The sequence below is a fragment of the Chiloscyllium plagiosum genome, unplaced genomic scaffold, assembly GCF_037043375.1.
Source record: "Chiloscyllium plagiosum isolate Xiang-an unplaced genomic scaffold, Cpla_swu_hap1 HiC_scaffold_9, whole genome shotgun sequence".
NCBI lineage: Eukaryota > Metazoa > Chordata > Chondrichthyes > Orectolobiformes > Hemiscylliidae > Chiloscyllium > Chiloscyllium plagiosum.
Genome location: NW_028270147.1, coordinates 112,457,226 through 112,481,514, shown reverse-complemented (window position 1 = coordinate 112,481,514; position 24,289 = coordinate 112,457,226). Strand labels below are relative to the sequence as shown.

Sequence of the window (24,289 nt, the reverse complement as noted above, 5' to 3'; positions counted from 1 at the left end):
GACTCCAGCAATGTGGCTGACCCTTACCTGCCATTTGAAAGGCTAAACAAGCCACTCAGTTTCGGGGCAGGTAGGGATGGGGAACAAATGCTGGTCTTGTCAGTGACACCCACATCCCAGAAAAGAATAGATGGGCTCAGTGATAACACCGTCACCTGATCATGCAGGTTTCAAGCCCCACTCCACACAGGGGAGCACTATCTTGAGGCTGGCAAAGGCAAAGACGCCATCTGCTGGATGATCGGTTAAACCACTGTCCTCTCAGGTTGATGTGAATATCAGGGATTTGAGACCATCTCAGGGAATATCTCCCCAGTGTGCTGACCAATGGCATTAAAACAGATACAGAAACAAAATACTGCAAATCTCAAATAGAAGCGCGATGCTGGGGAAAGGGAACAGGTGCAGCCTCTGTGGGAAGAGGAGGATTAACTTTTTGGGTTCAGTGAAGTTTTATCTAAAAGGCAGCAAATTTTTATTTATATTTAATTTTATGCTGTTTTATATTATTTTATTTAAATATTGTTGAAAACAAGTTTACCCACTTGATTGGAACCGCATTCACACACATGCATTCCCCCCACACCGATGCTCAGTAACAGCTCTGTGTACTATTTACAAGATGCACTGCAGAGATTCACCAAAGATCCTGAGACAACAGCTTCCAAACCCATGACCACTTATATTTGGACAAGGGCAGCAGGTACACGGGAACATCACCCCAGCAAGTTCCCCTCCAAGTCATTCACCAGTTTGACTTGGAAATATGAAGCTGTTCCCACATCATCACTGGGTCAGAATCCTGGAATTCCCTTCCTAAGGACATTGTGGGTCCACCAACAGCACACGGACTGCAGGGGTTCAAGAAGGCAGTTAATCACCACCAGGGCCAGGGCAATTAGACATGGACAGTAAGAAGCCTGGTACAAGTAAGAGTAGGCATGCTTAAAGACCAGGAAGTGAGACTGTGATGTTTCAGTTATACCTGAACATTGGTGTGACCACATCTGAAATACTGAGGGTAGTTTTGGTCTCCCTATTGAAGGAAGAATGTAAATGCATCGGAGGTGGTTCACAGGAATTTTACCTGATTGTTCCCTGGAATGAGTGGGCTGTGTGATGAGGAAAGATTGGAAAAGGGGATAAAGGGAATGGGGCTGAGCAGGGTGTTGAGGTAGGGATAGGTTGAGAATGGTAGAGAATATGACCTGATTAGTCGATGGGAAATTAATTTGTAGTCATCCCTCCCATCAACCAATCAGGTAGTATCCTCTACCGATCTTCAACTATCCCCATCTCACCACCCTGCCACCACAACTCCCTTTATCTGCAGCTCCCCCATCATTCCCACCCCCCCCCCCCTACCCCACCCCCATTCCTGAAGAAGGGTTACAGCCAAAACGTTGACTTCTCCACCTCCTGATGCTGCCTGGCTTGCTGTGTTCTCCCAGCCTCCTGCTTGTCAATGTTGGATTCCAGCATTTGCAGTTTGTTTTGTCTCTAATCTCTTCAGGGGCCTGGATGAGAGTGAGGAAATTGGGTTTTGATGGAGCTACCCACAGACTCAAGTCAAAAGAAGCAAAGCAAGAAAGGCAAGTGGATCGAACACAAGAGAGCACATTGTGAGGGAAAACCAATTATTACCAGTTTAGCAATTGCAAAGGAGAGAGTGACAACATTGAATTGCTTCTGGTGTCATCCTCTGTGCCCTAACATTTCACAGTGCCAGCTGCACATCCTTCCATTGGCTTTGTCATTGAGAGGCAACAGTTCCCTTCCCACAGCCCTTTTTAAAATGTCCTGTCCCAGGGAATCACTGATGCAGAAAATATTTCACCTTTTCTAGGAAAGTTGGAGAAATATTAAATGTCAACGAGCTGTTTCTCAGCCTTCAGGGTCTGACAGAAGGATGTGTGTAGTCTGTGGATTCTGGAGACATTCACCGAGATATTCCTCACTCCCATCAATACCTGATTTTATTCTGACATCAGTTTCTATTCTTCATTATAAAGTACCCCCACCAGTTTCAGACTAGACATTTCACACCCAGCCCCCATTTCCTCACACTGGAATCAAGAACCAAACTTGCCCCATCTCAGGATTGCCCTCTGAATGTGGTGTCAGTGTGTTAAGGTTGTGTTTGAATGAAAGAGCCACGGTGGAATCTGGGACTGAATCCAAGGGGTTTCTGAGCCACCAGCAGCCTCCCCGCTGTATGAGGGTCTGTTTGGATAAGATTTCAGCCCCATGGTTCCCACTGATACTAGAGCCATGGAGTGAGATTGCTGGAGCCACGTGTGGACTGAGGAACACAACAGTCAGGACAATGAGCTGCTCTGGAATCCACCCTGAGCCCTGGATGACTCTCACTGAGATGGCCCAGGGGCTACAGAATATAGCAGCAGAAAGTGGAACCAGTTTATCGTTGACTGTCCTCCCCAGCCGTGACTCCCAGACTCCCCCGGACTGAACATTCTCAATCTCACCCCAGGGACACACGGGACAATTTCATCTCATTTGAAGAGTAAAGAAAACCCAGGTCTAATTTATGGAATATTTATTTCCCAAATTGTTATTGTGCAATTGTTATTCTGAGTAACAAGGTCCTGCTTGTCATATTCATCAATATAGGGTTCCCAGTGGCTCTGGCTCCCTAACAGTTGATTTAAATTTCTTGGCCTGTGATCTTGCTGTTCCTAAGGGATGGGTGAGCGTTGATGGGGAATTTCCATCAGACTATTGTATTCCCCATTGTCCCCTTCTTTTCCCCATTTATTGGGAAAGATTTCGTTGAGGTTGTGCATTCCTGCTGAAAGTGCCCCTTCTGGACACAATGGTAGCATTGCCCTCCTGCTCCGGGGACCACATTGCCCCCTCTATTCTCCCCCTCATTCTCCAGGCCTTGAGGGTGGAGGTTAACACTTCACACAGCTTTCCCTGAGGCTTCAGCTCTGGCCATTTCCAAAGCACACACGAGACAGAGACTGAATCATCTTCATTTTTATTCCCCTTCCCAGATTGACATTGACAGAAAACAGACTGCAATTAACAGCCCAGACAGAGGAAGCTGCACCAATTCACAGCCACAATGGAGCTTGAGGAAAACACTTGTGGAGATTTTCTCAATAACCTAAGAATCCTGTTCCTTTAAACAGTGACAAAACCTTAAATTGGAACTGGCGGCTGAGCAGGAAGTAGGTCTGTTTTACTGAAGCAGAGACTTCTGAGGTTCACATTGATTTTGTACAGCTGAGTCTTCAGCATTTTCAAGAGGTTTGACTTGGCATCACAGGTCATGACTGCCCCAATCAAACACTCCCAGAACACAGTCAGCATGGAGTCTGATACAGAGTAAAGCTTCTTTTTAATGATCCCAATGACCTGCCTTAACCCTTGAACCTCAGAAGTGTCGCCAAGCCAGTCCCAAGAAGGAAGAGAGTTGAAATTCAGTGCTGACAATGACCTTTGACCTGCCAGCTCAGCCCTGTTCTATTTAAAGTTGTGTCTCCTCTGTGGACTGTCTCAAACATTCTACACACATTCTGATCTCCTGATGCTCTTGCTGAGGGGAGAGGGGAGGTTCACGTGGGTGAGGGCACAGGAGAAGCGAGCGTTGGACTCCCAGTCAGACCCAGAGAGGGTCAGCAGGCTGCTGACACTGTAGGTGCTGTCCGAAGCTTGCAGGTAGTTTCTGGTCTGAACCCCGTCCGAAATGACTGCACCGTCCTTCTTCCACTGCACCTCCAGCTCATCGGGATAGAAGTGATTGGCAAGGCACCCCAGGGTGGCAGTGCCCTTGGCATTGACCTGCTCCGGGGAGGGGGGCAGCAGAGTCAGCTTGGGCTGAGAGTTCTCACGGCCTGAAAGACAAGAGAAGCAATTTTAATCCCTGCCTTTTGAAGGGATTTTAACTCTCCGAACATGAACTGGCAAAACAATCCATTTTGAACATTTGTTGCCAACTCCTAACAAACCCCATAAAAGAACAGACATTGTTTAAAATGCATCTTGGGATGTGGGTGTTATTGGCAGGGCCAGCATTTATTGCCCATCCCTAATTGCCCCTGACAAGGTGATGGTGAAAGAGAAGGGACAGTCTTGGACCATTGTTTAGGGAATGAATGTGGGCAGCTGGAAGGGCTCTCAATGGTGGAGCATTTCAGTGACAGTGATCATAACTCAGTGAGATTGAGAGGAGGGATGGAAATGGAGAACACCATGGAGCAAGTGGAAATGTTTTCATTTGGGAACAAACCATTTTACTGAACTGGGCAATGATTTGGTAAAAGTGAGCTGAAAGACAAAATGCAGGGGTGAAATTAACCAGGACCTGAGGAAAGCAAAGAGCTGACAGGATGAGATGTGTCCAAATGAAGTGAAGGAAATCCCAGTGATGTTTATAATCACAGAAAGAACAAGAAGAGAATGAAGGAATGTATGAGGGCCATTCGAGAGCAGGAAGGGAACTTGTGTGCGGTGGTGCAAGATGGAGCAATGGTTCCTCATGAAAACTTTCGGTCTGTTTTCACAAAAGAGAGGGACAAAGCAGAAACTGTAGTTCAGGAGGAGGACTGTGCAACATTGGAATAGCATCTTTCACATCTGAAAGATTCCCAGTTCATCCAAAGAAAAGAAAGATTCATGCTGTCCCCAAGACATTTGTAGACCCGTGTCTACTTGGGTTTCCTCCCATTGTCCCCAGGGCCTGATGCTCGACATCCCAGAGTCCATAAGAAAGTGGGTGTAGAAATAGTGGACACATTGCTGGAAAATGATCACCATTCTGTAGACTCTAATGGACTAGACAATATCCAATGTAACATCACTTTTTAATAAGAGGGAGAGTGAAAATGAGGAATTTTACATGAGTCAATTATTAAAGATACAGTAACTGAGCATTTGGAAAGCAGTGACAGGATTGGTCCAAGTCAGCATGGATTTACTAAAGGGAAATCAGGCCTGACACATCTTCTAGAAGGTTTTGAGGATGTGATCAGTAGAGAGTGGGTATGGGAGATTCAAGATGGCAGCAGTCTGAACAGTCTGGTGTATTGGGCTCTGTGCCTTATCCCAGGCAAGGTGGGCTCCTACCCCTCCCCCCATCATTAGTCACCCCGACGAAGGTTTGTGGTAGAAAGTCGGTAGAGAACCTAGAGCCCCTTTAAATTAGGACTGAGAAGATCTGAAGCTGAAATGAAGACATCTAAAGGAAAGGGAGCTAGGGGAGTGCAGTAGGCAGGGTGCTCCCCTAGTATGTCAGGCACACCCACAGCCATTATGTCAAACCCTGTGGCAGCGTCCTTAAGTTCAGTGGAGCAACAGAATTTACTAACGAAGCCTTGGAGGCCACGATGGAGAGGTCCAAGGGGCGGGTTCGAACATTGGAAGGGCAGGTTCAGGCCCTGAAGGAACAAGTAGACGACCTCGAAAATCAAGGTCGGAGAAAAATCTACAGATCTTGGGCTGACCTGAGCATATAGAAGGTGAAAACCTCGCTGATTTCCTCAAGAGGTGGCTTCCGGAGTTGGTGGGCCTGGAGATCGAGTTGGGCCGGGTGAGTGTGGAGTGGGCCGACCGCATCACGATGTGTAGGTCTGGGCCGGCCCAGTGCCCCCGCCCGATCCTAGTGCAACTCCAGCATCACAAGGAAAAGCATTTAATAATAGAAACAGCCAGAAGACTGGGAAGGGATCCACAGGCTTTGGCTTATAAAGGTTTGAAAATAATGTTTTTTCATGAATTTTCTGGGGCTATAATCAAGAAAAGAAAGACTTTTGATGATGTCAAGAAAAAAAAAATTAAACATTCAATACTCTCTGAGGTACCCGGCCATGCTACGTTTCAGTTATGGGGGAACTGTCTACAACATCGACTCGGCGGAAAAAGTAAAAGAACTTTTGAACTCGCTGAAATGATAGACTTTGACCGAGGAGGAGGAAGGAAAAGAGGCGAGCGGACAATGGCATAACGTAATTTTTTAAAATCTTCTCTCTCTTTGTTCTTTTCCCTTTTGGGGTCTCGCGCTTTATAGGCTTGGTATTGCTTTAGTGAGAGATCCGGTATGTTTTATATTATAGCTGTTTGGTGGTTATTAGCTATTCTATTGTTCTGATTTGCTGGGTGAGGGTGGTTACTCCTTTGATGTAAAGGTGTGTGGGTTTGAGATGAGAAGGGGGAGGGGTGGGTGTCCATTGTTAACTTGTCGGAGTGGAAATAATATGTTTTTTACCCCATTGCTTGGGTTTGGGGCATGACCTTAACTGGAAGGTGCTGGGATGGTTGTGAGGTTGGGAGTGAATGGCCCCTATGGGCAAGGGGAGGATCTCTGGAAATTTGTGTTTTTTGTGTTTATTTGTTGACATTAGGAGTTTTTTTTAGTTTTAGAAGTTTTGGTGGCGTTTGTAGAAATAGTCTTTAGATTTGATAAAGTCTGTTTTTTTTCCCACTCGTCACACATTGAATGGGCTTGTTCCTCTCGGTGGACTGCGGGTTGTAGTGTGTGGTCATGGCTAGCGATCTGTTCAGGTGGTGCACCTGGAATATAAAGGGGAGCCATTCCCCCATTAAAAGGAAGAAGGTGCTCTCAAATCTTAAGAGGGAAAGGGTTGACATCGCTCTACTGCAAGAGATGCATTTGACTGACAGGGAACATCTGAAGTTACAGCAGGGAGAATACGATACGGTGTTCTTCTCCTCCTTCAACTCCAAAAGCAGATGTGTGACCATACTGGTATGAAGGAACCTCCCATTTCAGGTGATAGATCAAACTAAGGATGAGCATGGATGGTTCATTATTCTCAAGGCTCTGGGACACAGAGAAGAGTATGCCATCCTGAACATTTACTGTCCCCCGGCGCATCCTCTCAAGTTTTTAGTTGATGCAATCTCTAAGTTAATGGCTCTTGGGATGTGCCATATGATTATAGGAGGAAACTTTAATTGTCTCATGGACCCTGGGGTGGACAGGATGCCAAGGCGGCTGTCGGGTACACCTCTGCAGACTAGACAGTTAGTGAACTTGAGTGAGGAGTTGGGGCTAGTGGATGTGTGGAGGTGTCTCCTCCCGAATGGGAGGGACTTTACCTTTTATTCCAACTCGCACAAGTGCCACACAAGAATTGAAATATTCTTTGTTCCTTCGGTTTGTCTGGACTTGATGTTAACCGCAGGATTGGGAGCATTACTATTTCGGACCATGTGGCAGTATATTTAGATGTTAAGACCAAAGGTAGTGGAGTAGACACACAGTAATGTCACATGAATCTGTTTCTGTTGAAGGATGACAACTTTGTACAGTGTATCACAAGGGAGTTCAGGGTTTTTTGGGACATCAATCTGGGTGTGGCTATTAATCCATCAGTGCTCTAGGAGACCACCAAAGCATTCTTAAGGGGTTTGATTATTTCACACTTGACAATGAGAAGGAGGCAGAGAGGAGAGCAGCAGCTGATACTTGAGGCCCGGCTGAAGGCAGCCAAATCGGTACATTATCCCAGACCATCTGGGGTCAAATTGCAACGGGTCACGGCTCTCCGGGCTGCTCTGGACTCAGCGCTCACACAAGTGGCAAAGAGAAGGGTCTCCTTTGCAAACCAAAGGCTGTTTGAATATGGGGATAAGCCAGGTAGATCCCTGGCTTACCTGGCTAGGAAGGAAAGTGCTCCACAGTCCATTGTGTTTATCAGGGAGAGAACTGGCAATGTCACTCGTGAACTGAGGAAGATTGATGCCAGATTTTGGGAGTCCTATGCAGAGTTATAACGGTCAGAGGGTTGTGGGGATGGAGAAGTGAGAATGGAATCCTCTTTTGAAAACTTGGACCTCCCTGGTATAAATGCAGATCAGGCCTCCCTTTTAAATGTACCTCTGACAGTACAGGGGGTGCAAGAGGCGGTAAGGCAGGTCCAACGTGATAAGACACCTTGTCCAGACGGATTCCCATGTGGATTTTACAAGGAGCTCATACACATGTCAGCTAACCCATTGCTGGAGCTGTATAGTCATTCCTATGGCCAGGACTGTCTTCTGCCCTCTCTTACAGAGGCTAATATCTCCCTTATTTTAAAGAAAGGGAAAGACCCTGAGGATTGTGTATTGTATAGACCCATCTTGTTGTTGAATGTGGATTTTAAAATTCTATCAGAGGTGTTAGCTGTGAGACTGAAGAAAGTGCTGCCTGTTATTATAAAAGAGGAGTAGACGGGTTTTATCAAGGAACTTAGCTCCTCCAACAACATCAGGCAGGTATTGAACATAGTGCAACTGTGTCAGCAGAGAATGATTGCAGGGTTTGGTGGTCTCCCTGGAGGCAGAAAAGGCTTTTGATCGGATGGAATGGTTGTATCTCTTTGCTGTTCTAGATCGTTTTGGTCTGGGAGGGGCCTTCGCCAGGTGGGTGGCAGTGTTATATAAAGACCCCAAGGCGGCGGTTATCATGAATGGGGTTAAATTGAGTAATTTTGGTGTGGGGAGTGGCAGCCGACAGATGATGTTCCCTGTTGCCCCTATTGTTTACCTTGGTACTTGAACCACTGGCAGAGTCTGTCTGAAAAGACCCTGAAATTCTCTTTCCCCGAAGGTGGGAGTTGGGGAAATAAAAATCACTCTCTATATGGACAATGTCCTACTTTTTTTAGCTAACCCCGAAAAGTCCATACCCCAGCTAATACAAAACATTAAATTATTAGGCAGCTCTTCGGAATACAGAATAAATTTTCCAAAATCAGAAGTCCTGCCTGTGGGGGGATTGGTGGTGGTACTGAAGCTGGAGGACGGAATGGAGTTTCCTTTTAGATGGTCACAGAAAGGTTTTCTCTATCTGGGAATTTTTATCACCCCTCACTTCCCGCAACTGTATGGAGCTAACTTTGTGTCGCTGTTTGAGAGGATAAAGCAGGACTTGCAGCGATGGGAGGAAATACCCAGATCATAGCGAGGCCATCTAGCCGTGATTAAAATGACTGTTCTTCCGTGGTTGTTATATCCTGTGAGGATGCTCCATTTGTTATTACCCAACCAGGTGCTGCGGAGGTTTGCGGGATGGCTTGGATCATTTATTTGGCGCTAAATTTAATTAAATTTACCATGTTCTTGACCCAGCCCTACAAGAATGATACAGAATGAAGAGTGCTCCGATGTGGGGGCGGTCTTTCAGTTAGTACCATATATCATCTGCAGAGAGGGAATGTCTTGGGGGACATGGAGAGTGTCAAGGAAATTTGGAATCAGGAGTTAGGGGAAGGAATCTCATCGGAAATGGGGGAATGAAAGAGAGAGAGAGAGAGAGAGATTGCACATTATTCAGTAACTCCTCAGATACTGAAGCAGTCTATATTCAAAGGCAACAAGATCGACACAATATGTAGGTTTGGACTGGCAAGAGGCAAGTGATTTTTGCACCAAAACTGCCAGTCAATAATCATCTCCAGTCAGAGGCCTGTGACCAGTGGTGGCCTACAAGGATCGGTGCTGGGTTCACTGCTTTTTGTCATTTACATAAATGATTTGGATGTGAACATGGAACATAGTATGGTTCCCCTCCCCCCACCTTATCTCAGTCCCAACCCTCGGACTCAGCACCGCCTTCTTGACCTGCAATCTTCTTCCCGACCTCTCCGCCCCCACCCCCTCTCCGCCCTATCACCCTCACCTTAACCTCCTTCCACCTATTGCATTCCCAATGTCCTTCCCCAAGTCCCTCCTCCCTACCTTTTACCTTAGCCTGCTTGGCACACCTTCCTCATTCCTGAAGAAGGGCTTATGCCCGAAACGTCGATTCTCCCGCTCCTTGGATGCTGCCTGATCTGCTGCGCTTTTCCAGCAACACATTTTTCAGCTCTGATCTCCAGCATCTGCAGTCCTCACTTTCTCCACATACTTTGGTTAGTACGTTTGCAGATATCATCAAAATTGGAGGTGCAGTGGACAGTAAGAAGGTTCAGAATACAACAGGATCTCGAAAAGATGGGCTGAGGAGTTGCAGATGAAGTTTTATTCAGATAAATGTGAGGTGCTGCATTTTGGAAAGGCAAATCAGATCAGGACTTATACACTCAATGGTAAAGCACTGGGGAGTGTTGCTGAGCAAAGAGACCTTGGAGTGCAGGTTCATAGTTCCTTGAAAGTGGAGTGACAAGTGAACAGGATAGTGAATGTTTGCCTTTATTGGTCAGAGCACTGAGTATAGGAGTTGGGAGGTCATGTTGCGGCTGTTCAGGACACTGATTAGGCCTCTTTTAAAATACTCTATGCAATTCTGGACTCCCTGCTCTGGGAAGGATGTTGTGAATCTTGAAAGGGTTATGAAAAGATTTACAAGGATGTTGTCAGGGTTGGGAGTTCTCTGCTATAGGAAGAGTTGAATTGGTTGAGGCTATTTTCCATGGAACAAAGAAGACTGAGGGGTGACTGTGTAAAGATTTTATAAAATCATGAGGGGCATGGATAGGGTAAATAGACAAGTCTTTTAACCGGTGTAGGAAATCCAAAACTGTAGGGCATAGGTGAGACTAGAAACACAGGACTGTCACCTGCAAGTGCCCCTCCAAGACACTCACCATCCTGACTTCGAAAAATATCACTGTTTCTACAGGATTGCTCTATCAAATTACTGGAATAGACAATAGACAATAGGTGCAGAAGTAGGCCATTCTGCCCTTCGAGCCTGCACCACTATTCAATATGATCATGGCTGATCATCCTTAATCAGTATCCTGTTCCTGCCTTATCTCCATAACCCTTGATTCCACTATCCTTGAGAGCTCTATCCAACTCTTTCTTAAATGAATCCAGAGACTGGGACTCCACTGCCCTCTGGGGCAGAGCATTCCACACAGCCACCACTCTCTGGGTGAAGAAGTCTCTCCTCATTTCTGTCCTAAATGGTCTACCCTGTATTTTTAAGCTGTGTCCTCTGGTTCAGCACTCACCCATCAGCGGAAACATGTTTCCTGCCTCCAGCGTGTCCAATCCTTTAAGAATCTTATACGTCTCAATCAGATCCCTCTCAGTCTTCTAAACTCAAGGGTATACAAGCCCAGTCGCTCCAGTCTTTCTGCGTAAGGTAGTCCCGACATTCCAGGAATTGACCTCGTGAACCTACGCTGCACTCCCTCAATAGCCAGAATGTCTTTCCTCAAATTTGGAGACCAGAACTGCACACTGTACTCCAGGTGTGGTCTCACCAGGACCCTGTACAGCTGCAGAAGAACCTCTTTGCTTCTATACTCAATCCCTCGTGTTATGAAGCCAGCATGCTATTAGCCTTCTTCACTACCTGTTGTACCTGCATGCTTACCTTCATTGACTGGTGTACAAGAACACCCAGATCTCTTTGTACTGCCCCTTTACCTAAATTGATTCCATTTAGGTAGTAATCTGCCTTCCTGTTCTTGCCACCAAAGTGGATAACCATACATTTATCCACATTGAACTGCATCTGCCATGCATCTGACCACTAAGGACATTGTGAGTCTACCTACAGCACATGGACTGCAGTGGTTACAAAAAATAGCTCACCAGGTTCTCAAAAGCAACTAGGATCAGTCAATAAATGCTGGCCAGCCGGCGATGCCTAGAGCCTGAGAGTCATTTTAAAAAAATGTTTATTGAGGAGTTTAGAATTAAAATGGAGTTCCTTGGTGTTCAATGAGCTTAGAATAAAATATTTTATTTTGTTTGTTCATGGAATGTGGGCATCATTGTCTGGCCAGCACTAATTGCCCCTTCCTAGTTGTCCTTGAGAAGATGGTGCTGAGCTGGACCCACAATCTCATTAAGGAGGGACTTCCCAGAAGCAGTGACAGATTTCAAGTCAGGATAGTGGCCACTCTTTACAAGGTGAGTCATTCACTTAATCGATCTACATATTTTAACTCCAACTAGCATCACACTTGCAACATTATTACTGACAAGTAGGACAAAGGGATTACATGGAGTTATTAGATTAGATTAGATTACATTACAGTATGGAAACAGGCCCTTCGGCCCAACAAGTCCACACCGACCCGCCGAAGCGAAACCCACCCATACCCCTACATTTACCCCTTACCTAACACTACCGGCAATTTAGTATGGCCAATTCACCTGGCCCTGCACATCTTTGTGACTGTGGGAGGAAACCGGAGCACCCGGAGGAAACCCACGCAGACACGGGGAGAACGTGCAAACTCCACACAGTCAGTCGCCTGAGGCGGGAATTGAACCCGGGTCTCTGGCGCTGTGAGGCAGCAGTGCTAACCACTGTGCCACCGTGCCGCCCACGGTGAAGCTTCGCTTCATTTAAATTCTGTGGATTCCTCGCTCGTTTGAAAAAAAGAGCTAATTTGGCTTGGCTTCATCCATGGAGGTCGGCTGGAACTGGGATCTTCAGAAAACATCTCAGTGAAAATTTCTCTCATCATGTTAAATACATGCTGGAAGAAGGAAAAGAGTAACAGAGAAAAGATTATATTAGATACGTCCTCTCCCCCCCAAAAAAAATGTTTGTTAGACTGCTACAGTGAAAACAAAAGGGGAATACTGTTCAAAATACATAAAATAACAACTTACCACAATCTGAACCAAGGATACATTTAGAATATCATTGATTACAGGAGAAAAGGCAAAAGAGAGATTAGAGAAGGGGTTTAATAGGATTGCAGAACTACCAAGGGAAGGTGCAGATGTATTAGATAAGATTACCTGCATAATACTAAGGAAGGCACCACAACATAAAAGGAGGCAAACCTTTGAAACAAAATGAATGACACCTATGGGACATGCTGTAAATAGAAAGCAAACTATCATGGCTCCAATTATTACATCCTAAAATTCGACCAGAGGATTATCGGGCAGCTAACTCCTCGTTCAAAGAAAGCAAAACAGGAATTTTGTGATTAGTTAGTTTTGCTTCATTTGTTGGTAAATTAAGAGTGAACAATATGGAATGAAGTATGAGCACTTGAAGAGACCGTAGCTAATCAGGAGAAATGAGCATGAATTTCTAATGAGCAGGTTGTGAACCTACCAAACAATTTGACAAGGTGGTATTTATAAAAGAGCAGCTTAGTGGGAAAAAGTTTACATGATTGATGTGGATTTTCAGAAATTATTTCAAGTAGTTGCCTCTGAGAAGACCAATGGCAAAACTCAAGGGCACCTCAAATGAAAGGGAGCATAGTCAAATGGATAGAGGTGGTTGGGAAAATGCAAGGGTCAGGGTAAAATAAAGATTTCACATAAAAAAGGTGTGGACAATGGAAGGGACCCACAGGAGCCCATGCTCAGATTGCCCTTAATTGTTATAGTAATAAACACAATCTTGACTTGGGAATTTAAGAGAAGGAAACTAAACGATTCCAACTTGGGTTGAAGGGACAGAGATGGAATTGTAATGCAGCGACAGATACAGAAGAATATTGACCGGAAGATGAAATTGAAGTTGAGAGTGAGACTAAGTCATACATTGAGAAGATAAAAAAGGAATTACACCTGAAATGGTAAGATCCTAATACGATTACAGCAAAGGCCACAAAGTATTCAAACATACAGGCCATTTAAGGTGATAGATATGGCCATTAAAAAACAGCTGGCTCTTCCAACTGGACACAAACAATTTAAGTCACATTAAGTTGTGTAATGGAAAATTATCCATTTACTGTGAAATTTGAAAGAGAATGCTTTTCTAAAACTTAATGCTATGCTGAGCTTTGTAAACAATACTTTGATGAGGTCTGCAGTCAGCTGTTTGAATTTTGTAAACGTTCACCTTGACCTTGCGATCATCAAACTCAGCGAAAGCTGAAGAACTGTCATGTCCAAGACCAGGGGATGAGAGAATTACTATTTGAGTTTTCCCAGTCTTTGCCTTTGAGAGCGTGATAAGAAACAGTATCAGGCAAGTATCTGAACAATGCTCAGATACCCCTTACATTGAGGCATCTAGCTGAATGTACTGGGTCAATTCTGCAGAATTTAAATTAAGCTCCTTTCTTTGCTCTTGCTAATAGTTGAGTCAAGTCGATTTAATTTCCATGACAGTTGCATAAGATCTTCAAATATTTTGGTCAATTTTGGGAATCTCAACATAGTGCATATTCTCAAGATATTATCAGGAAAAGAGGTACAGACATGATCACAGATTGAGAAGTTCAACCTTTGAGGCACTCTTTATCTGAAAATTATGGAGTGATACGTGGAAGATCATGATTCTAGAGAGTTTTAAGAAGGTGAATAATAATCATGTATTGTCTTATCAACAAATGGAAACAGCAATAGAAAGACAGAAATGATACAGAAGAACTTGAAACAAATACTGAGTGACTGGAAGAGACACCATATATTATGTAAATAGAAGCAGAAACTATAGATTCTCAGAGTTAGCAAAGTTACGACAGATGGGATTTAATGGATAACAGTCTGATGATGATGAGGATGATAAATTAATAATGGGAGAGTACAAACAGTGGAAGAGAAAGGGGCTTTGGATTTTTAGGGAAGGGGCAAAATGGTAAATTGAATTCAATGCAGTCATCAGGATCGAGATAATGTTTTTAGTATGCTCTGTTATACATATCATCAATCAGAGCTGCTGTCGAGCACTATTAACCCATGTCTTTCTTGCTTAACTAAGGGAAAATAATTTTGTGTTCAAATGCCAAAAGCTGAATCTCACCTCACAAAAAACTCTTAGATTAGATTACTTACAGTGTGAAAACAGGCCCTTCGGCCCAACAAGTCCACACCGACCCGCCGAAGTGTATACCACCCAGGCCCATACCCCTACATTTACCCCTTCACCTAACACTACGGGCAATTTAGCATGGCCAATTCACCTAACCTGCACATTTTTGGATTGTGGGAGGAAACCGGAGCACCCGAGGAAACCCACGCAGACACGGGGAGAACGTGCAAACTCCACACAGAGAGTTGTCTGAGGCGGGAATTGAACCCGAGTCTCTGGCGTTGTGAGGCTGCAGTGCTAACCACTGTGCCACCATGCCGCCCACACTCTTTGCATCTTTCTATTTATTATACTTAGGGGAATGAACGATTTCAGACTGAAGGTTCTGAGCTTCAGCTTTCCAAAATCAGATCATTTTCAGTTGAATGCTGCACCCCTTTTATATTCCTGCAATTTGTAGGTAAATGCAAATCAGAAAAGAATGTGTCAGTTTAGTCAGGATGTTGCTGTATCAAATCAAAGTGACCCAAGCTCCTATTTCAGTGATTTCCTACATTGAATGCTCAGAAAAGAATGGACAGTATGAGAACTTGTCAAGCACTTTCATGAAAAGAGCTGCTTGCCCAATCAATGTTAATATGTGCAAACCATAAACCCTTCTGTTCTTCTAATCAGATGGTCATTCAGTCTCTGGACTTTGCTTCAGAACACTTAGTTTTAAAAAAAACTCTTTAAAAACATTGCCTCCCTTTGAGGGATGGTCAGAAAAGTGCAGGAGGAAAAGATTTGAATTTCAATAGCAAGCTTTAAGTTCTAAACTCAATAATTACACAGTAGAAATGGTCACTAAATCCTTGAGAAATAATCGGGTGTACTTATACGTATTTTGGGTGGCACGGTGCACAGTGGTTAGCACTGCTGCCTCAGCGCCAGAGATCCGGGTTCAATTCCCGCCTCAGGCGACTGACTGTGTGGAGTTTGCATGTTCTCCCCGTGTCTGCGTGGGTTTCCTCTGGGTGCTCCGGTTTCCTCCCACAGTCCAAAGATGTGCAGCTCAGGGGAATTGGCCATGCTAAATTGCCCGTAGTGTTAGGTAAGGGTAAATGTAGGGGTATGGGTGGGTTGCGCTTCGGCGGGGCGGTGTGGGCTTGTTGGGCCGAAGGGCTTGTTTCCACACTGTAAGTAATCTAATCTAATCTAATCTAATCTAATATTTTGAGAATTGATGGGCAAGGTAGAAAACAACGAGACACCAGAAATTTTAAGTACATTCCACACAACTTGATTTTATCACCCACAAATATATTTCACAATTTATCAAGATATTCCTCACGACAGTCTTTTGGTAAAGGGTCATTGGGAAAGCGGAACACTCAGGGTAATTTCTGAAAATGATGACCTGCAAAATGTGCCTGAAGAAAGTGGAGTTGTATTTTGAAATATTGTTCGGGAAACAACAACAATCCTGTCATTTGTCCACCATCCTGTTGTCGGTACGACAGGGACACAATCCTTTATTCAAAACCCTCGGGACCAGCTGGTTTGCAGAATTTGGAATTCTTTAGTTTTCAGAGTAAGTGACAGTTTAAGAGTAAAATTTTTAAAACTCTTACTGAACAGCAGACCCACCTGTGAAATCTATGAGCCCTGACACAGAACTGATGCCTGCCAGTGCTGGGCCACACCCCCAGTGTGATGTGGGTCGAGTGGGTGTGGAGTGAACCCAAACAACCTTGTTAATTAGACAAAAAAATTCACAACAAAAATTTCAGATTTCGGAGCTTTTCAGATTTCGGGATTTCGAATAAAGAATTGTCTACCTGTATGTTCAAATGTAATAATTAACGAGCTCTGGAATCATTACTAAAATAATTGCATCAATGCTTCGAGACCGATAACACATCTCCAATTCTTAAAATTCAAATCCATCCCAAAACAGGTTCAAAATTAATACTTACAGGTCAGGGACAAAGATCTCGAGATAATACTTCCTCCTTATCATCAACACTGTCAGCTCTTTCAGATGTCTCCAACTGGATAACAGTCTTGTGTTCCTCCTTTGGAGCCTTGGAAGGTGACCTGGGCCAGGATTCAACATCCAATTTGAACTGTAATCCTTGATTAGTAAGCTGGATCTTCTCAGCTTGAGACTTCCATGATTTCTTCCAACTGTTCAATAGCGTCCTTCACAAAGGAAGATGGTAACATATCAACCAAAGAATTGGCCTTTGAATCACTGCTCTTCCGATCATCTCCTTTAAAGTCTTCGCTATCCTCATGATTGCCCTCAAGTTCCTCTCCTTTGATTCCACGTGCTCCTCATGGATTTCCTCAGATTCAGGCTCGAGGAATGATACTTTAAATTGAGCCTTTTCCCTGTTGAGTAAATCCAACAGAGAAATTGAAGCGATCCTGTGGATATTTAGTGAAAACTCCTCCCTTTGTGCACTGGAAGACACAAAAATATAATGTCTTTTACAATCAATGATCCCCAAAATCTTATTGTAATGAATCAAATAATTTTTCAGCACATGGTATTGATATAGGTTTCTGTCTCTAGTACTGCCTTGGATGCTTTCTCTATGAACACATCAGTACGGTTAATGTTTTCTTCATTCTGGTCTTCACACAAGTTTGCCAATCGTTCCTCCTCATCAGACTTGGGCAAGCTCTCTTTTAAATTTTGGTCATCTCCAAAAGTTACCACTGCCTTGCTAGATTCATTAATACTGTGCAGTAAGTCAAAGGTACTTGGTTCAGAAAACTGATTACTTGCATTTTGATCATTCAAGCTGTTTTTAAATGAACTCAGCATAAAGTCTTATTGAGCTCAAACTCTTCCGCCTGCCGTTCTGTTACTTCTTTTGAAAGCTCTGGCTTTTTTCCTTCATCACAACACGTTTTGTAGTCTTGACCTAATTTATCCTCCACAAGTAGGTCCCTTTCATCTTCAGTTGTATCGATACCATCCCCAGAACGTTCAGGTCGAAGGGAAATCTTGTGGGGAGGAGCAAAGATGCCACATTTGTCCTTGCATGTGAAGTATTCAACTCCATCATATGTCCCATTATGACTGCCTTCTGGCTTATCCAGCTCCACACCAGCCCAAAAGCCACTGGCGAAGCTAGTTCTGCCCTTGAAGCGAAGTGTCCCTGGTTGGATGCTACGAACTAAAATTCTTGCACCAATTTGGGATTCAGGCAACTCATTGGTTTCAGGCAACATGGCTGTTGGGGTGCAACACGGAGAGGGAGAATGTGATGGCATGGGAATCTGTTCCTCATTGCTAGCATCACTTTGTTCTTCTCAGTTGGTCATTTCAAGTCTACAAGTTGTTCTGAATGTACGCTACCACAGCTGGGAGAGTATTTCTCACCTAGTCGCTCACTGATTTCATCATCCACACTGATACTTGGTGAAACACTTTGAGAAAGCTTCTTCCCTTCATTCATTCCCTCCTGCTGAAATGCACAGGACAGGAGGCCTCAGTGAGATTTTTGTCACTGGTAATTTTGATCCTTCGCGAAAGGGCTTATGCAGATTCCGGGCCAGCTTTGCAACTCCCACCGTGTAAACTTTCATTCATGTCTTCATTCCTCCTTCGCAATGACTCAAAACTTTCTGAGTAAGTTGCTTCCTTTCCTTGGGAAAGGTACTCAAATCCTTGAGAATAAGAATCATTCTCTGATGGAGTTCTTTTCAATTCTCCAGAGTCAGATAGCGCAGATGCAATGGAGGTGCCCGACTTAACTGATCTGACAATCTTCACAGAACTGGCTGAATGATCACTTGCACCGTCCTCCTCATCAGGATAGCCGTCCTTGTGCAAGTAATATTCCTCATCCTTCAAGTCCTCAAATGTCTTTTCAACAAGCTAAGCTACTAAAGGCTGTTCTGTGTCATCAGATAGGACTCTGTTTAGTGGAGTTAATTCCTTGATACGCTCAGGGATATTGATGTGCTGCAGTTTCTCAATGCCTAATTTCAGCAAGGGTTCAGACTGATCAGATTGCTGAGACAAGCCTAGTACATCATCGACATCAGAGTCTTATGATTTTAGATGACTAAGTTCCTCCTGGATATCACCTTGCACAGATTGATGACTGGACACAACACTTTCATCACCAGAACCATCCTCTGGCCTAAATGCCAACTGATCTGGCATAAAACTATATTTAAGAGCTCCTGCCACATTATCCAGCCCTTCAACAAAGTCAGGTCGAGATTTCAAATAACATTTGAAAACTGGAGAAGGACTCTTAGAGGGGTCATCAAGTCGACTATCGAAGAGTGCAGACTTGTTTCGATCTGATGCATCGTTCGCTGAGCAAGTTGGATTTCTGCCCATCTCGACTCGACGATCTTTGATCTGTAACAAATATAAGCAATTTGGTTTATAACTCGGTATCGAAAAAGAAAGTGCCAAAATATAATGTCTTTTACAATCAATGATCCCCAAAATCTTATTGTAATGAATCAAATAATTTTTCAGCACATGGTTGAAAAATTGGAAGTCCAAAACCAATTTTGAACAGCATAGTTCCAGCAATGACACAGATGAAATAAACTGTTTTAGGTGTTCGTTGAAGACTGAATATTAGCTAAGACACCCACAAGGACCCTCTATGCTTGTCTTCCAAAAGTAGCAAAGGACTCTTTGCACTTATTTGATGGGCAGCCGGGGTCTCAGCTCAGCAAATGATCGCACTCGAACAGCAAAGCACACCCATGGCACTGCACTGGTGCATCAGTCTGATTCACAAAGCACAGGTCTCTGAAGTGGGACATGAACTTACTTTACGTAATCTTGCAATGCAAGCGTTTGAGAATGCAATTTTCATACCTTTCTAAAAAATGTGCATTCTTAATGAAAGAACAAGCCTTTTTGAAATATGTTATTTAGATTCTTTAAAGACAAGGTTTAGTGATGGCACATAGTGGTCTGAACTAAATTAAAAAAATCCAGCTACAAGGGAGAACATGTTGAACTGAAGCAGTTAGTGAAGAATTGCAGAATTACAAAATAAACAGATACATCAGCTGTCTATTTATGTTAGTTTCCGGTTTGAATGCTGATAGTTTGCTGCTGAATAAACAAAGTCAATTTATTAAACTACTCGTAAACATTTTATGGAATTTTGCAATCCTGAACTAAATTAACACCATAGGTGCTGTAAAGAAACAAGCCCTATTGTTTGTGGTGTTACATACATATCCTGCTTTGTAATGGGGCCCAGTGATGCTTTGGATATTTCACTCTCAGTGAGAGATTTCCAGCTCTTTGCAGATCCAGTCCTGGAAACATGGGAAATAATTTATAAAGTTGGAACTTTGCAGCATAAAACACACAGCACATGCAGAATAATCAGCTCTAATTTCATAACGGATACATCCCGACACCACCTTCCTGGAAAGTGGTGAAAAAGATATAGCATCCATAATTATAGAATCATAGAATTTTACAGTACAGAATGAGGCCATTCAACCCATTGTGTCCATCCCGGCTACCCAAAGAGCTACCTAGATAGTCCCACTGTTCAGACTTATCTCTGTAGCCGTCTAACTTAATCACTTTCAATGAGCAACATTCCCCCATTTCTGTCTAACCTTCAGTACAGTCTGCAATAGGCAAAACTGGCAACTGAACAGTGATAACCCCAGGCAGAATCACAAAATTGTTGCACGATTTTATTTCCACTAGAACGTCATAAATTGCTTTTAGAGTCATAAGGATGTACAGCACAGAAACAGACCCACCAGTCCAACTCATCCATGCCGACCAGATATCCCAACCCAAACTAGTCCCACCTGCCAACACCTGGCCCATCTCCCTCCTATTCATATACCCATCCCGACATCTTTTAAATGTTGCAATTGTACCAGCCTCCACCACTTCCTCTGGCAGCTTATTCCATACACGTATCTGAGTGAAAACATTCCCCCTTCGGTCTCCTTTATATCTTTCCCCTCTCACCCTGAACCCATGCCCTCTAGTTCTGGACTCCCCCACCCCACAGAAAAGACTTTGCCCCTCATGATTTCCTAAACCTCTAGAAGGTCACGCCTCAGCCTTCGACACTCCAGGGAAAACAGCCCTAACCTGTTTATCCTGTTTAACCCCTCTCTGTTGCTCAGATCCTCCAACCCTGGCAACATCCTTGTAAATCTTTTCTAAACCCTTTCAAGTTTCACAACATCTTTCCGATAGGAAGGAGACCAGAATTGCACGCAATATGACTCATCTCCAGTTATGAGTCATACTTTAAATTACAAAACCAGCTTTCTGTACATCTGTCTTATAGGAGTTACAATAATGAAAAGACAGCCAGCTGTCAAAAAAGTCTCAGAGAAAAGCAAAATAATTCTCATTCCAATTCATGATAGAATTGAAAAAAAAAAGCATATTACTGTACTGATCTGATGATACAACAGTTAAATGCAAAAATGCTTTAAAAAAGCTACCATGCGTCATTTATAAAAGCATAGCAATTTTTATTTTCCACATATGCATGCATTGATATCAGTGCATTAATGTCAAGGAATTACATGGTTCATACTGCCCAAACCAGGAGCTTATAAATTTTAAATGAATCACTGTTACCAACATCTGAAGGAGAATATAATTGTAGCGTCTTAGCACAAACTGATGGAAGGTGATTGAAAATGGTACTGGGCTTGGTACAGACGGTATAAAAAGAAAGGAGTCAGCATCAAGTTGCATGCATGGCACTCACTCCGACATTCCAAGGTGACACCAGCAATTGACAACATGGCATGCAGGTTCGCCTGACACTGAAGGTGACCACAGAACAGTACTCAACATATATGCAACTGGTTTGCCAAGCTGGAGCAAGACATTCTTCAGACAATACTGGTAGTGAAGATCTGGACCCCCAGTGGAGTTGGGGGGAGGTGGTCTCTCTGTTCCATGATCGGTGAAAAAGCACTCACAATTGGTCTGGTTCTTTAACATTTCATTCTTTATTTTTCATATGGCCAGGCATAGATCGTCCACAAACAGAGGTTATACACTTCCATGTTCCTCAGAGGAACTGCGCATATGGCTTAAAACAGACATGTGCAAGGTTTGTGAAGGTTTGTAGCTCAGGTTGAGGGTTAGGGTGTAGGTTTGCTCGCTGAGCTGTAGGTTTGATATCCAGACATTTCATTACCTGGCTAGGTAACATCATCAGTGGTGACCTCCAAACAAAGCTGTATCAGAACACTATTCCAACGAGCCAAACTGCAGCACAGATGAACTTCGGAAAACAGAGGAGAACCACCTATACAACGTATTCAAGAAGAACGGATACTCAAAAAATACAGTGCGCAGATTCCTCAAGAACAAACCACGACAAGCAGACCAAACACAGCCAGAAACCCTAACCACCTTACCATACATTAAAGAAGTTTCAGAAATGACAACCAGACTACTAAAACCCCTCGGAATCATAGTAGCACACAAACCCACCAACACTCTCAAACAAAAACTAACAAACTTAAAAGACCCAGTACAACCCATGGACAAAACCAACGTCATCTACAAAATTCCATGCAATGATTGCCACAAACACTACAGAGGACAAACAGGAAGAAAGTTAGCCACCAGGATACACGAACACCAGCTAGCCACAAAAAGACACGACCCTCTCTCCCTCGTAGCCCTACACACGGATGAAAAAAACCCCATTTCGACTGGGACAACACATCTATCTTGGGACAGGCTAAGCAAAGACATGCCAGAGAATTCCTAGAGGCCTGGCACTCCAAGCACAATGCCATAAACAAACACATAGATCTAGATGCCATCTATCAACCCCTCAGAAAATGAACAGGAAATGACATCACCACAAACCCCAGGAACCCCATCCAGGAGAAAGATATAAATAGAAAGCAGGAGACAACAGCTTCGCTTCACTTGGAGGTCGCCACTGATGATGTTACCAAGCCAGGTAATGAAACGTCTGGATATCAAACCTACAGCTCAGCGAGCAAACCTACACCCCTTAAAACAGACATTTTTATACTTCTCTTAAAGAAAGGTACAGGCCATTATCGTATAGTACATTCAGACAATTACCAACTAACTTATGAAACAATCTTAACTGACAGCTACTTGGTCCAATATTTCCTGGGAACCAACTTTGTTTTCCAACACTTAAGCCACCCTAACCTCACTAACCGAGTCTTGCCATCTGCACTTGAAGGTCAGTTAGGGTGGCCAGTAATGTCTTATCTAGTCTAGTTATTTCTATGCTGTAAAGGAAGCATTGTCTGCTAATCTCTGTTGAGGCAGACTGTGATTAGTCAATTATGCAGCTCGAACAACATTAAAAGCTATTTTATGCAGCTTTTAACAGAATTGTCAATTTGCAGCCAAGAAGCCATTTTGTCATATTATTTGCATTGAGAAGCCATTTTGTTCCCACTTAAGTTAGTAACAGCATGGGTTAAGTGGTTGTTCCTGACAACAACTCGGTACCTCAGCCTGTATTCAGGTTTCAGATCCTCAGGAGATAGAGATAGGGAAGTGGGAAGCAAAACAAAGGTCACATTTCATGTATAAAAGGGTATTGAATATGAACGGGCAGTGATCTTGTCCATTTCATTGTTTGAAAAATTACAGTATGGGGGTCGGATCACAATATATGTGGCAGTTCTCCATTCCAATAATACTCAATACTTTGGAGAAATCTTTCACCCACTAGAATGCTTTAAGGCACATCTCAAAAACCCACCCAATAGAACTGATTATATTCTATATGAACATATAATATTCTGCAGCAGCAAGTATGCAGGTTTTATGTCAAATGCAACCTTCAGCCATCATTCCATCTTTAAAAATCATGATTCATTCTCTTTCTTTTTCATATACAGAATAAACAGATCGACTTCATTACAAATGCATCTTTTTTTAAAATAAATGTTAAACTCCAGATAGTTCTGGCCATGAAATATTTCATCTCAAAAGATTGATTGAGCATGGGGGTCAAAAGGCAAGGGGTCATAGAGTCAGTTATACAACAGACCCAACTCACCCGCACAAACCAGATATCTCAACGTGACCTAGTCCCAGTTTGCCAGCATTTGGTCCATATCCTTCTCAACCCTTCCTATTCATGTACCCATCCCGATGCTTTCGAAAAGTTAAAATTGAACCCCTCTCCACCACTCTAGCAGCTCATTCCATGTATGCAGCACCCTCTGCCTGAAAAGTGATCTCTCAGGCCCTTTTTAAATCTTCACTTCTCACCTTAAACCTTTGCCCTCTAGTTTATGACTCCCCTGCCCTGGGAAAAAAATCTTGGCTATTCACCCTATCCATGCCCCTCATGATTTTACAAACCTCTGCAAAAACCCTTCAGCCTCCAATGCTCTGGGGAAAAATACTTCAGCCTATTCAGCCTTTCCCTGTAACTCAGTCCCAGCAACATCCTTCTAAATCTATTCTGCACTCTCTCAAGTTTAACATCCTTCCTATAGAACTGTATGCAGTATTCCAAATGAGGCCTCACCAATGTCCTGTACAGCTGCAACGCAATGCCTCAACCACTACAGTCAATGTTCTGACCATTGAAGGCAAGCATGCCAAATGCCTTCTTCACCACCCTTTCTACCGGCAACTCC

General features: G+C 43.5%; 1 pseudogene; it reads right to left on the bottom strand.

Moving 5' to 3' along the window:
• The window catches only part of LOC148149255 (centrosome-associated protein 350-like), a 1,171,865-nt pseudogene that overhangs the window by 580,698 nt on the left and 566,878 nt on the right, over positions 1–24,289 (bottom strand).